Here is a 14,469-nt window from a genome sequence, read left to right as displayed (position 1 = left end):
CTTCACACAAAACCAATGGTGGATCATGCAATCATCACATTAAGATCCATATAGTCTACGAATGAGCAAGATTTGAATATTTAAGATCTGTATGGAGCACGATCTAACAGCAATGTTACGAAAGAAGATCAATCATTCTTTCTCATGAAAGATACAATCCGAACCCTAATATAAGAGGGTTGATATGACCTACATGAATCCATCTGATACACGTGATAGCTGAATATTAAGTTGCATGTCAAGCAAACATTGGAGGACTAAGCACTTTTTATATGGATGTAACAAGGCCAAAAAAGCATCTTCCTTAAATTGAATAGTCCTAACCAGTTCCAATGACTATTAAAAAAAAGGAATTCGTATAATGCACCACAAGCCAGAGATTTAGATGAAAAGTTTTGGAGATATAGTAGAAATACAGTTCGCAAGAAATTTGATAACTGAAAAAATACAATCAACTATAGTAAGATAACCAATGGGGATAAAACTTGAGAATAACAAAGGTAAGCATCTTAATGGACAGCTATTGTAGCATCTATTAACATTTACCTTGAAATAAAATCTGGATCTCCCTTAATAGCTTTAATATATGCATCAATTTGGGAAAATTTGGTGAAAGTTATTTAGTTAATCATATGTCAAGTTTCATTGTCCAAGGAAAACATCCTAGAAAAAATGGATAATGTACTCTAAATTTTTAGATTAGTCCAGACAAGCAACCAAACATCTCTAATTATTCAATGTAAGCATAAGATTTTAATAGATAAATAAAATCCTATATAGAATATTCTAGCTTAACTATGCCACCTAGCGTAGCTTTCCTCATGCCTATTTTTCTTATGCTTTTGGTGAATACCACCTAAGAGCAGTTAGCAAAAAAAAAGAAAAACAGAAGTTTTCAAAATAAAACATGATTTGCATTTGCACCAATTATCCACAAATTATAAATATCTAGCACATTGCATATTATTGATCCACAACAAGTAGGTGGATGGCTATAATTCAAAAAAAAAAGAATTTTTACTTAACGACAAATCATACCGATAATTCCACTAATAACATATTTGCTTTAACAAAGAGCACGTAAACTCTACTCATGGAATCACTCATTTGTAGGATATTTCTGCTACAAGCATTATTTTAGATTGTCCTAGTTTCTTGCAATTCCATCTTCTGCTTTGAAAGAAAGGTCTACTCTCATTTTGCTCATAGAACATAAGTTTTCATAATTTTTATAGAACAGATACTATTTTTAACTCTATTGGATCATCGTACTCTTGCCCTCACAACTACTATAAAATACTTTAAATATGGTTTTAAATAGTGCATTGTTTACTAATATATGCATTGTTTACTAATACATGTCTATTGACCATAGTGTGCTATGAGTTAAATGTGTGCAATCATTTGGAGCTAGGCATGGTAATTCAATCAAAGCAGTGTGTTTTGACAGAGAAAATAAGAGTAACCTATTCTTGCTAAGTTAAAACGTGGACATTTTCTGTGGAATCATCTTTTCATAATTACCTAACAACATATTGTTTAAGCGTCAGATGCTAGTTTAACATCAAATTTTTAAATAGTTAATTTTTTTTTGATAGGCTTTTCTAAATTAAAAAACTTTTATCTTGCTTGTAATAGTTTAAATATTTTTGCTAATTTTTAGTATCTTTGTTGTCTCCGTCAAGCAACTTAGGAATTTGCCATAATTTATGTTAGGATGGGCATACATATATAGTGCATAAAAGGTACAATCTAGTCTAAAAAAGCCAATCATATATAATAAATAATAGAGTAAATTACAAAAGCTTCCTTAAGATTAGGGATAAATTATACTAACATTCAATAGTTTATAAAACGAATGTTTATTTTCTTGAGATTTTTTTTATGCCAATATTTTAACCCATAACTTAATAAAACATCAATCAAACCCCAACCTTAAATGGGACCTAAATATTATATCAAAAAAATTTTAAAATTGACCAAAATAACCTTAAATGATATAGAAGTCATCTGAGGATATAAGAAAATATAGACATTCTCCTCCCAATCATGGGCAATTTTAATTTTTTACATGAGATAATTAAATAGTTTCACTAATACCGTTAATTTAATTGGATGTAAGCATAGATTTTGCAAACTATTAGGTGTAAATATAATAAAGATAAATTTTAGAGGGGTTTTTGTAATTTACTCTAAATACTATTTAGTTTCTTAAAATTTTTTAAAGATTCTTGAGGAATTAAAATGTCTAAATTCATATTTCAACTAGAGTACATATTTGAATTCATAGCTGCAAATGAACCAAGCTATTTATGAATAGCTTGCTCTTGGTTTAGTGAGTGGGTCGGTTGAGCTCATCCAATTGAGATACAGGATAAGCTTAATGTCAGGTTAAAGCTTGATTCATAAATAAGCCAATTCTAACTGCTCTCACAAGCATACATAGAAGCTTGGGCTTGGCTCTGTAATAGGTTTATTCAATAAGGAAACAAATACTTAGGCTTTACAAAATGAATAGAAATTTAGTCTTGATATGATAATATGTTTGCTCAATTAAGAAATGGACCAATCTGAACAATTTAAAGATCATGAGCTCAAGCTTTTGCTAAGCTATAATTGCATAATTATATCGATCTCAACAGATCATTCATGTAAACAAAATTTTGTTTGTTATTTCATATAATATATAGTGGTCATGAAGCCACATCTCCTTTCTCTCTTGACTCATGTCAGATCTAGGAGATCTGACATGCTACTGATGTTCAAGCAAGAGTTGAAGTGTGTGGTGTGTGTGTGTGTGTGTGAGAGAGAGAGAGAGAGAGAGTTGGAGGATGGTGATGCTTTTCTTTAGATTTTTTTGAAGCATCTATAAGCTTCCTCAAGAAAGCGAGTCTGTCATCCTTGACAACCTGTCCTTCTGTTTATTTTTCCAAAATTCTAAATGACTAATTCTTATCTTCATTTTTTAGGCATTTTTTCCTTGTGTATTTCGCTCTAAAATTGTGGTGAATATGAACTAAATGAATTATAGGTAACAGATTAATCCAGCTAAACCACATATATTGGCCTCATCATAGTTAGTGATTTTTTTTTTTAACTTTCCTTTCATCTATTATTTTTTGTTCTATTACCTTAGGTTTGTATGCTTATGCAACATGAGATACTTGTTCACTAGAAAAATAAATTCTATTAAAAAAGAAAAGAGTTGCTTACTAAATTCTAGCATCATGTCTCCAAAACTAAGCATTTTATCTTGTATGTATATTTGAGATTGTAATGGTAGAACATTAGGGTTAGTCGATGAGAGACAAAGATGAATTATTTTCGCATCTCTATATATTTAACTGGCTGAACAAGGAACTAATTCAGAAGCCCATTCTTGATGTGTTTTGATACCATGATCTGGTCTCACACATCTAACCGAGCATGATAGCATTGTGCAATGAGTACTTTATTTAAGAAGGTATACCATACTATATTGTTCATTCGTCAACAAAGTTGTAATATCATGTGAAAGCTTTTGATGAGAAGTATTGACCATGCATTTCTCACATAAATGCCACTTACAAGAATCCATGCATGGTATTACGAAACTTAGGATGATGTCCCATAAAGCCAGCCCTATTAGCCAAGCAAATGTCTCTAGTTGAAGGATAGTAGATTATGGACTCGTCAACCTTGTTTATGGGCAGTTTAACTAAAGTGATAGAGATCCGATAGCCACCGACTAAACCCATAACCTTCACCTCTAAACACAGCCCACTTGATCTTTTTTTTTTCTTAATTTTTTGGTGTTATTTTAACCTTTGGACTCTCTCTCTCTCTCTCTCTCTTCTTATTCTCTTTACGGTGCACTTCAGTGATCCAGGAACGAGTCTTTCTTTTTCATCTTAAAGCTGGTTTTTGGTCAGAGGAATCCCTCGCAGAGGTCTCTATTGCGGTGCACGAGGCCGACCACTTTGATCTTTGTTTTAGTTGATTAAGGCCACACGGGTGGCCATTGGAATATGAGTACTTTTATATATAATTAAGTTCTTATGCACTTCATTATTAATAGAGTTAAGTAGGTATTTTGAAGCCAACAAAGAGATTAAATAACTGCACCTAGTTTGGTCTCTAGCAGTTGGTCACGTTGACTAGGGTGCGATTTGGGTCAAATTTTCATATTAGAAAGAACTGATAGAATCTGAATCAGACTCTGATTCACTTGCACGCCCGACATTGTGTGGATCTAGCATGACATTGGAGCAGCCTGCATCTGTGCAAGACATGCCATGCCAATCTAGTTTCGACATGTCTTTTTCACATAACCTGCTTTGAATTAGCACTCATCGGGTTGGTAGTTTTATTGATTTGATTAAACTAGCTATATTACATGTGCTTAAATTTGAATGATCAAGAAAAATGATGGTTTTTAAATTAGTCCTATTAAAATAGAATAGAGAGAATTACTAAATATTGCAAAAAATCATCAAGAAAATCATGGATTTGATTTTAAAATATTTAAAGTTATATTAGTGAAGTCATAAATTATAATCTTAAAGAAAAAAGAAATTGCTGAAAAATTTCTCCACTCTTTCTAAGTTTTGTTTTGTAAATGAAGGCGGGAAATAAGTATAACTATTTATATGAGAGAGAAATTAATGAGTTCTTTAGAGAATAAGAGTTGAGGCTCTTATAATTAAATAGGCATCAAAGGTTTGTAAACTCTTTCCTAGTCCAATCCAGGCTTAGGAAAAAAAACATTTAGATAATATTCCGACCCTTGTGAGACTCAATGCCCTCCTAAAACAATTGTCTTAAATTTGATGTAGTAAAAAGACCGTGGTGAAAATTGGGATCTCGGATAAGCAAGGGTGGTATCTGAATCCGAAGAGCAGTCCATAACAATGAGCATTATGTTTTAAAGTCAGTGGGTGGTGATGCCAGTGATTTGGATTCTAATTCTAGCCTTACCTGATGCCAAGCAAACTGTAGTTCATTTGCTTAAAGGATGGGATATATCAATAGAGCATAAATGTTTAAATAGTCTATCATTAATATCTATTTATTTTTGAGAAAATGAAAGAGATGCAAGGTAAATAAGCCAGAAAAAAAAAAAAAGATAGGAAAATTGAGTATTTCCCATATTTTGTTGAAGCAAGAAAATTGAAAAACATTGTTTTGAAAGATTAAGATACCTTGAGCCACTCATCTACTTGTAAATTTTCTCAAAATTTCGACTTTTAAAGAAGGAAAATTTTAAAGAAGGACAAAAACTCTTCTGAAACATTTAAATTGCTAAATATTAATTTGACTTGAATATAGTTAACAGGGTTAAGTCGAGGTCTTGATCAACGCTACAACAAAGGCAATAACCAAGAGATATACAGCAATCCCATTCGAACCAGTAAGTCATTAGCTGCAAGTTTCTTCAACTTTGGCAAGGATGAAAATTCTAAATGAATTTCCAAAAATAACATCCTTTGACGCAACTCAGAATATCATGGTTAGGACTGGTTAAGTTTCTCTGGTTGGTGTTGAGGAAATATTTGTGCTGTTGACTGTTGTTGAAGGGAAAGATGCTAAAGTAAAATTTTTTCATAAGCTATGTGGCAGATATATATACACACACACACATACATACATACATACATATGAATTATAGATCGTTTGAACATGAGCTGTATATAAATATGGTGGCTCTACATGTAATTTATCCATGCAAGAAAAACCACACGTGTTTATCAAGAAAGAAATAATATCCTACGTGCATCGCATCGTATGCACCAACGTAACCATGCCAATGGCCACATATTTTTTCTATGGATTAATCATCAAAAAATTTTTGGATAATTTAATCTACCATATGTATTATAAATAAAATCAATAAGAAATTCTACAACCATCTCAATGTACCACCATTTAATCGTCTTAACATATAGTTATCAAATTTTTTATTTTAAAATATCGATGTAATAATATTTTTATTGACTTTATTTATAATACATATGATATATTAAATTTACTTGCAAATGAAGTCGAGTAGCTCGCGAGCTATGTGAGCTCGACTCGACTCAAAAACTGACAAATCTAATTAAATTTATATATATATTTAATAATATTATTTTTATTTATTTTATATATATATATATATAGTTGAGTTGAATAAATTTTAATTTTTATCTATTTTTTATTAAATTAAATTTAAATTAAATATTAAATTTAATTTATTTTAATTTAAATTTTAAATTTAAATATTTTAAATCAAATTAAGTTCGAATTTTTAACTATCCAATCCGACTTGACCTAATTACACCGATCAGCGCACAATGAGTAGGAGCGATATGGTCACAGAAAGGTTAAAAAAAATTATAGCTGTCCTTTCTTCTGGCGTGCATGGCACGTGCCCACGTCTTGCGCTACGTATCGTTATGGTTTCTGTTGTTTCCTTCCACTTCCCGCTTGCTAAGCTGCGTCATTTGTTTCCAGAAGTCGCCCCAGAACCGGTCATGATTTTTCTTTCGTCACCTCGCGGGAGAAAGCGAGACGGAGTCCGAGAGGCGTGCGTCCTTCGCCACTCGAGACCACCAGAAAAAGAAACACAGCCGCCGCCGGAAACTGACGATGCGATCGCCCCGCTGCAAGCTCTTGCTATCCGCCGGCGAGGCGGAGCTCCGTCGAGGTGGCGGCGGAGGCGGAGGGAGTCCCGCGTCGTTCTACGAGATCACTCTCGATTACCATGAGCGGATGTCCCGAGCCCATCTCGGATCTCGGCGGTGGATCCACTCCTCTCTTCTTCCCGAATGGACGCCGCTTCTCGACCCACCGTTGACAACGGAACCGGGTACCTCCGATGATCCCATCCTGTCCTATCCTATCCCTCAATCCATTGATGATAATATTCTCTTTATCAGCTCTTTTTGTTGATGTGGAATCAATCTACCCAACATAGATTGATTGATCGATTGATTTCTTGATCTCATGTGTGTGTTTTTCTAATTTGTTTTTCCTTCTTCTTGATACGAGAGATGATTAATTTTGGTAGGGCACTGGTTCTTGAGTTCTTGATCGATCTATTCTTTCGTTTTAGGGTTTCTACCAAGAACAAAGTCACAATCCAAGAATCACATCAAACAGAAAGGAAAAGAAAAGAAATATGACCCAAGAATCAGATGATGCGAAAGTGATCATCATTGGAATATCATGCGACTAAGAAGGTAGCATATCTGACTAACTCTGTCTTCGGATATGTTAAAGAGATGAAACCATGCTTTTGAATCGTATCTCTAGTTCCAATAACATAGTCTCTGAGACATCTAACCACAAAGAGAAGCCCTATCCGGCTGAGAAGACCAGCTTTTTGCTGCTTCTAAATAATAGAATTTCAACTAAATTGTATATATAACCATCGGGATTTGTCCAGCTATATGTAGCTGGCTTGATGGATGCTTCTGCGCCATTTAATTGATTAGGGTTGCATCTTCTCTCTTAGCTAGATTTTTTTGTTCTCACGATTTCCCTTGATTTTATCTTTCTTCCTTTGTTGGCCCCTCAACGTGCATGCATAGATCCAACCTGATGCATGTTTGCCACCATTTTATACTTGAATGGCCGAACTCTCTTGCATCCTTTGGCATACTCATTTTTCAGTCTGTATGTGTTCTTACGTTAGTATCACCTCTAATATTGCCTCTATTATGCTCATTTGCATTCTAGAAGAGTCTTGGTTGCCAAGGTCACAAGACATTGCTGGTTTCATTTTTCCCCCCTAATTATAATATTCAAGGGCATGACAATCATGCAACACTACAAAGAATAGGTTTTCTTTTCTATTTAATGTATTTTTGTGTGATTCATAATAACAAAAACAATTACATATGGCTTCTCTTGGTCATCAACTCTTACAAGGTTGAGCCTTCATTTATATTTCACTAAAATCTCGCCTTTTGTTTTTTAAAATAAAGAACTTAAATCACTGACTTGGTAATTATTTCCTCTGTTTTTTCAGATTTGCATACAACCTTATTGCTGTAATGCCAATCAAAACTATAGTGTATACATGCAACATGAAACTTTTTTCCCCTTAATTATCTATATGAAATTAATTGATGACCAGTGTAAAGAGATGTGAGTTTAAGATGGACCCTAGGCATTGGCTGATAGAAACTTTAATCTTATTTGTTTTACCATGTTTTCTTGTATCAGGTGAAACTGTCATATTTCATCTAAAATGAATGGTATAACCCTGTTACTTTTGTAGGCATTGGAGGTATTGTGTTCATATTTGAACTAGTGATGTCATCTTTTTTGTTAAGTTTCATCAACCACCTTTCTGGTGTTGGAGTTATGATTATCTATTATAGTACATGAAACTCAGAGCCTGATCCTCCAGACTTTTTAAAACCTCTAACTCAACAATACTATAAAATAAAAGAAGAGTGCTAATTCACCATGAGCATCTGTCATGTATTATAAATTGGTGTTGCTGATGTCTCTACCCTGGTTCCAGGAGGAGGGCAAGGACATATAACTGAAGCTGCATCTTCCACATCTGCTTTTCCTTTTCCCTGAAATCTGCCTCCATGATGCATGCCTTCAAATATTATTTTGTATGACTATACTTACTCTTCTTTTTGCAGTACATACTGTTGTTGGTGTCTACAATGAATCGCTAGTTGCAATTGAATTGAAATGCTGACAATGATGATGCAACTCCGTTACAATCTTTTATAATATGAAGTGGCTCATGTATGAAAAAAGGAATACATATCCAGGTAAAGCCCTAGGGTCCTAGAGTTCTATCTGATTAGACTGCCTTTTTTAACCCATTTTTTTCCATGAAAAAGGAAAGGTAAGTTTTCAAGGGACAATATAAAAGCAATAATTTCCTTATGCATCTATAGGGTACCACATATTCCATTTGCTGCTGCTTCTTACAAAATGATCTTTCCACCATTTCCAGGAACATTATCCTTTGTCTTTACTCTCAGAATGCTCCAAAACTTTAAAGAGTACCATACACACTTTAGGTTTCTGGGTATGCTTATAATGGTCATTAGACAACAGTTGGGTGTATATTGTCATTCTCTGTGTAAGTTTTAAGCCTGTGCTACTTTATCATGCTGTTTTCCAATAACTATTATCTGTTTAACTTTCTTGAAAACAAACACCTTACCATCTAGAAAGACTTTATAATCAGTGTGGTCTCAAAACCTATGCAAGACTTCATTAGTGTGATTTTTTGAGACAATTTTGTGAGGACCTAAAAAATTTCAATTATTTATTTTCTGTAACATTCTGTTTCAGATGCAATGCACAAGCCTTGTGAGAAAACTATCATAGAGTTACAACTTGTTACAATTTGAATACAAATTCTTGTATAGAATTGAGTATTCAGTAACTTTCAAAATCCTTTTAGTGGAAACCGATATTCAAACACCCACTTTTATCATGCTTGTGATGAGGCATCCTTCTTGTGCTAATCAATTATTTTGATTTTCCACCCTTGTAGGAAAGCTATTACTCTCCATTTTACCTCAAGCTCAAGTTGTATCTGATCTTTTAATCTCTATGATGGAGCCATGGAAGTACTCTTTTATAGGAATTGGGTTTTCTATGTGCAGGATCAGGCAGGATGAACTATCTTTAGAAAGGTTATGGTGTTCTAAGACCAATCAGTTGGCAATTGTTGAAGATGAACCTTGAAGGATTCTATCCTTTCTTTTTTATATATTGGTTTTTCAATTATTTAAGCTAAGCCCAAAACTAATTCAACCAAATCCATAAAACTAGTCAGGTTTAGCAGTATAGAGTAAAACAGATAAAATCTTATTTTTTAATGATTAAAGCACATTTTTAAACCTATAAGAATTATAAACATAATTATAATGATATTATATCAAGTTAATATAATAAAACCTATTAAGTTTCAGAATGTAGCAAGTTTTTTTTTGCCTGTGCAACCTTTAGAGTATATTGCTTAATGGCATAGAATAGATGCAGATTACCATTTTTTATATTTGACAGAGTAGGCAGCTACTGTGAATTTAGTAACCATTGTGTCCTAGGTGTAGATCATTAATATGATTTTTAAAAGTTACAAAGACAGTTGTATCCTTGTATAGGATTCCAATTTTAGTATTCTAAACTTTTGAGATGATATTTAACTAGTGTTCCTTCAAAGGTAACATTATTAAGTTGTCAAAGATCAAATTAGTGGGACATAAATAAGGCAATAGTTGCTATTCACCATATGCACAAATGAGATTCATGTTGGGTTAGGCCTTTTTTAATTATTCAATTAGATTCCTGAGTTGTTTTCTCTTTGATTGATGCTTCAACACTTTTGATAAATGTTCTATTTTCTGTTCTTATACATGTCCACTTGTTTGGATGAAGCAAATTGGAGGATGAGGAGATTCATCATGCTTCCAGTTTAAAAGGATTTAAAATATTTATACAACTTTTAAGAAAGCTTTGGTGGAATGCTTAATTGGACAAGACGTTGGGATTGTCAAGCCATAGAGTCAATTTTTTTCCCTTCAAACTCCTGGTTACAGTTTTGAACTTCTATGATGAGTCCAGAGATCCAGGCCAAGATGATAGAGTATAATATTTTTTGATCTCAAGATCACATCAACTGATTTTAGGTAACCTCAAGTGGATCAAACTCTTGGATTGTCAACATCTTCATTTATTGTCTTCTTCTAAGAGAAGGAATTGGTGCAACACTGCTAGAGTGGTTTGAGGAAGGTTTTACAAAACTCACTCCCACAATTGGAATCATGATTTTTTCGGCTCAACTTGACATATTTTGATATTATTTTGCATTTGTTTGATGTGTTTATGATAGATTGTAATAAAAATGAAGAGGATGCTAGAGGCTGGTTGCACAAATGATGAATAGTCAGGCACTTTTGATTTTTTAAGGTTTTGATGCTTTATTTAGTGTCATACAATTAACATGAAGATTGGATTAAGAATTACGACACAGTTTTGGAAAGGTTTTATCATACTGCCTTTTCTTCTAATTTAAAACCAACAAATTTCAACATCACTGAAGGACTACTTTTATTTCATCATCCTTAAATGGATGCACGTTTAAAACTAAAAAGCCAAAAAACATATTGAAATTAATTCTTTCAATTGCACCTTTTGCTCAAATGCCACACGTGATCAAATAGAAGGTTTTGCAAGTAGGCAATATTATTTGCCATCCTTGTTATTATTAAGATGTCAACATTGAAGTGCAAGCCTTCCTCCATCAACCTTCTCATATTAAGTTGGAGGTGGAAGATCAGTATGATATGATACATTATGCCATCTAGACAACTCCTCTTCTACTCCCTCAGCTAGTATGCTAAGTGAAAGGGCTTACTAGTGCGTTGGTTAAGCTTTGTTTCTAATCCCTTCTGCTTCCTCATATATAATACTGTACCTGTTCATTCTTATGATTCAGATACTTTACTATAAGCTCTATCATCCTTACATAACCATTTATATCTGATAATCTTTAACCATACAAGCATGAGTAAAGAAAGAAAACTGAGTAGTGTGGAGCAAAAGCAGAAAGAAAATTGAGTAGTTCGGATGACCGTGGAAGCAAAAGTAGATATGTTGTCCTGGTATGATGGTAATGATAGTGTCAAATGCCACTTCTTGGTCGACTAAGATTTGATACTCTAACCTTCTATTGGACTTCATTAGGCACTTTTTCCAATGCAACCAGTTTTGTGTGAAAACTAGACATTTTGTTAGCAGCTTGTTCTACAATTTATTACAAGCTTGATATTGAAATCAAACAGAGCCTGTATAATGATATTAATGCATATTGTATAGTTTAAAAAAATTATGTGGATCATTTTCTACTTATTAATTAATTATTTAAAATATTAAAAACTAAGCCAGATGCAGGATGCTAGTTCTCTCTTGAACCAGGAATTCCCGACTATCCTAGCTATCTTGATTGCATCCTAACACTAGGAAAGCACCAAGATGGTCCAGATGGATTAGGATGCAATGTTTCAATTTTTTTCCTTCTATTCCTGTCGTGAAGACTGTTTTGGTCTCTCACGACCTTACACTACCATAGCAAAAGCAAACCGAGATAGCATTCTCTACTGAGATTAAACCCTTGATATGTATCATGGTTTGCTATACCATCCCGTACCATACTGGTCTTGTGTTGGTATGTTGTCTCGTACGATATCGAAACTCAATATGCTATCTCGTATCATATCTAATTGCAAACCAACATTGTAGTAGGATGGTACCAGTATGGGATTTAGTACCGAGATGATGAACCTTGATATGTAATATGACTAATATTAACTACATATAACAAATCTGGCTATTTCATTTATTATATCTGAAATTTGTTTGAATTGAGGATTAAAATCCCGAGCATACTGACCCCTGCCAGCCTAGGGTTTGTTTGCCTTCGAATCAGGCCAAACCAGGTCTAGATCCTTAGCCATAATCAAGGCAGATCTGGCTTGTATTGCCCCCAAACCAAACTGAGCAGTGCGACATTGCTCCTGATGACTTTGGAATTGGGCTTTCAACTCATTCTCCACCATTTCAAGGTGGGAATGAGCTAAGGAAGGAGCCAAGATGTATTGAAATCCAGTGTTGCAGGATTCAAGCACACCCCCCCCAAACAACCACAGTTTCTTAAAATGGTTGGTACTTAACAACAACATCTACGAGCCCTCTAGGTATTCAATGTGGCATTGAGGTGAGGGGCTACATTTGTCTATCATCACCATGGGTATTTGATAGTCTTATAAATGTATTCTTTCCTTATTACATGTAAAATTAGTGCTACTTATAAGCAATTTATTTTGTATCTTGGTAGTCTTTGGTACAATTAATTCCATGATCTCTAGTTACCTAACTGCATGTACATGTAGATTGTTAGTCTTAACACATATGTTTTAAATGCATTTTTAATTTCAAGTTATGTGATGTGGTGTCATAAACATGTTATGCTAAATGCGTATTTAATATCAACAACCATGACTATGGCACTTAAAGCAATACTCTTGAATTATTCTTACTTAAAGAGCATAACATTAGCATAATAAAACATAAGTAACAGCAAACAAACAATTTTGGAGATCAAAATGGGCCATGCTAGGGGCACTGCCCATGTCAGACTGTGTGAGATACAGCATAGCGGTACCCACACTTGGTCGATATGGGTCTGATACTCGATATCTCAAATGTTGGTCTGGATTGAGGCAGGAATACTAGGATCTCTGAGTTTATTGAAAAGGTTATTCTTAATTGTGATTGAATTTAAGTCCATGTGCTAATACAAACTTTTTCTAATATTCTAAGTTACCACAAATATATAATCCTTGACTGTTTGCTGAAAAGATGGCAGAAAAGTAATATCCTGACCATCTTTAACAGTCCCATATTTAATCAAGTAAGAAGATTGCTTAATGGTTATTGCAAGCTTAAATTATATCAATGTAGCATTTTTAGGGAAACTTAGTTGTTTGCTCAAAATTTACACATAATTCAAAAAATTATAAATTTCTCAAATTTATGTAATAGGTTAACAAGTATTCTAGATTCTCTATCTAACTGCAGTACTGAAGCATGCTATTCTCAGGAAGCTTTTTCTTAAAAAAAAATGCATGCCTGTTAAGTATTGGGATGCTTTGGGTTGTTAACATGGGTTTAGTGCAAATCCAAATGGACATGCTCAGAAGCAGTGATTTTAAGATCATAGATGGATATTCATGTTAGGTGACTGTACAATGTCTTGTGGATGTAAACTTGAGGGCTGTCTTGTGGATATTGAGCTTGGAGGACCGGAGGAAGATTTTAGCTATCAAATATTGAAACAAAGATGAATCTTGTCTTCTTTGAGAAACTAAAATTAAGAGATATGATCATAGTCATTTAATCCACTTTGATGCTGCTTGCTTGGGGATTTGGAGGTATGCTACTTGTTGCTGCTGAATTCTGACTCTAGTCGGGATGGCTGGAGTTAGGGCTGAGCAAATAACTGAAACCCGAAGAAACCCACCCAATCCGATCCAATAAACATCGGTTTCGGTCGGTTAGAAGACATAAATCGGGTGGAATCGGGTTGGGGTTTGTAAAAAATCATTATTTATGGATAGATTCGGTTCCTACACTTTTAACCCATGTGAAATTGAACCCAACGATGTAGTATTTCACAAACTCACTTTTATTTTGGGATGGCATCGTTTAGACTTCAATACTCATTCTAAAAAACACCCCATCACCCATTGGATTTATGGGAATATTAATATTGAATTGTTGATGAAAGCACATTAATTTGAGATAATTCTAAGTAAAAACTTTCAAATGTAGTTGCTTTCAGATGAATAAATCTTTTCTTTTTCTGTTTTGTTTATACAGATTCAAAAATAAGTTAAAATTTGTAACTTATAAGGTTTAAATATTTTTTTCATTAAATTAACAAAAAAAATAAATAAATAAGCTTAA

At 33.6% G+C, this 14,469-nt stretch overlaps 1 long non-coding RNA gene across 2 annotated transcripts in view; it reads left to right on the top strand.

The window, feature by feature from the left end:
• Positions 1–6,465: 6,465 nt before the first annotated feature.
• The window catches only part of LOC105049563 (uncharacterized), an 11,927-nt gene continuing 3,923 nt past the window's right edge, over positions 6,466–14,469 (top strand). The window contains exons 1-3 of one of the 2 annotated variants that reach the window (XR_012143362.1): positions 6,466–6,826; positions 7,073–7,199; positions 8,492–8,591. This is a non-coding gene — a long non-coding RNA (uncharacterized lncRNA). Of the gene's footprint in view, positions 6,827–7,072; positions 7,200–8,491; positions 8,757–14,469 lie in introns of both variants that reach the window. The other variant, XR_832806.4, reaches the window with a different exon arrangement.

Source organism: Elaeis guineensis, chromosome 8, assembly GCF_000442705.2.
Source record: "Elaeis guineensis isolate ETL-2024a chromosome 8, EG11, whole genome shotgun sequence".
Lineage (NCBI taxonomy): Eukaryota > Viridiplantae > Streptophyta > Magnoliopsida > Arecales > Arecaceae > Elaeis > Elaeis guineensis.
Note: the sequence above shows the minus strand (reverse complement) of the source record. Positions and strands in the feature narration are given on the sequence as shown.